Source organism: Nannospalax galili, unplaced genomic scaffold, assembly GCF_000622305.1.
Source record: "Nannospalax galili isolate Female #2095 unplaced genomic scaffold, S.galili_v1.0 scaffold135, whole genome shotgun sequence".
Lineage (NCBI taxonomy): Eukaryota > Metazoa > Chordata > Mammalia > Rodentia > Spalacidae > Nannospalax > Nannospalax galili.
The window spans coordinates 2116893-2118220 of NW_008338998.1; the positions used below are offsets into that span (position 1 = coordinate 2116893).

A 1328-nucleotide genomic window follows, 5' to 3' on the forward strand; every position below is an offset into this window, starting at 1 on the left:
TTCAACAGATAGGTTTTTTTTTTAATTTTTATTTATTATTTTTATTTTATGTGTATGTGTGTATTGCCTGTATGTAGGTAAGTGCACCCATGTCGTGCAATGCCCACAGAGGTCAGAAGAGGCTGTCAGATCCCCTGTGACTGGAGTTATGGACTGTTGTTAGCTGCCATGTGGGTGCTGGGATTCAAACCCAGGTCTTCTGCAAGAACAACCAATGCTCTTAACCACTGAGCCATCTCTCCAGCCCCTCAGCAGATAGATTTTAGTCAGCTAGTATGAACATGTTCAAAGAACTAAAAAAAAATCTTAAAAATGGAACAATAGTGGATTATGAAATGGATAGAAGGAAATAGAAATCAGGTCTTAAAAAAACAAATATAAATTTTCATACCAAAAGACATAATTATTAAAATAAAAAAATACCCTAGAGGGCCTCGGATTTGATCAGCAAAATAAAGAGCTAGCATACCTGAAGACAGGTTGGTAAGAGATAATCCCAACTATGAGTTACATAAACAGAAAGAGAATAAAGAAAACTGTCAGAGTCTAAAAGATCTTTGGAACACCATCCTGTGGACCAACACATACATGAGAAAGTCCTAGAAGGACAGGATAGAAAATGGGCAATATAAACATTTGAAGAAATAATAGTCACAATCAATGCCAAAACCAACAGAAGATACTCGTCATGTACAAGGGACCAGCATGTATAAGATGAACAGCAGACTTCTCATGAAATGCATGGAGTCCTGTGGCAGTGGGATGGCATATTAAAGAACAGCAGAAAGGGGCTAGAGAGATGGCTCAGCAGTTAAGACCACTGACTGCTCTTACAGAGGAACTGGGTTTGGTTTCCAGCACCTACATGACAGCTAACAACCATCCATAACTCCAGGTTTAGGGAATCTGACACCCCTATTCTTACCTCCATAGGTATTATATGATATAGGTACACTTGCATACATGTAGGTGAAACATTAATACATATAAAATAAAAATAAATAAATCAAAAATAAGAGGAAGAAAAGATTTGTGTCAATCCAAACTTCCATGTGGAACAAAATGATCATTCAAACAGAAATGAAATAAAATCATTCTCTGGTTAATAAAAATGGAGAAAATTAATCTGTATCTGACACATTTACATTTGCTTAAAAAGGTAAGATGGATATTTATCTGGCAGGGGAGATACCATGATCATAAACGTGGTTTTCCCAGGGTGAGGCTTATCCATTGCACTCTGGATATGCTGATGGCAATTTCCCTAAATGTGAGAAACTCGACAGCATAATTTGTGGTAGTGGGGAACTGTTTTCATGCTCTCCTCT

The 1328-nt window shown here is 37.2% G+C and overlaps 1 non-coding gene across 1 annotated transcript; it reads left to right on the plus strand.

The window, feature by feature from the left end:
• The first annotated feature begins 1168 nt into the window (after nt 1–1168).
• Nucleotides 1169–1328, plus strand: LOC115070473. The gene has a single exon (XR_003849630.1). It is a non-coding gene; the product is annotated as a U1 spliceosomal RNA (small nuclear RNA).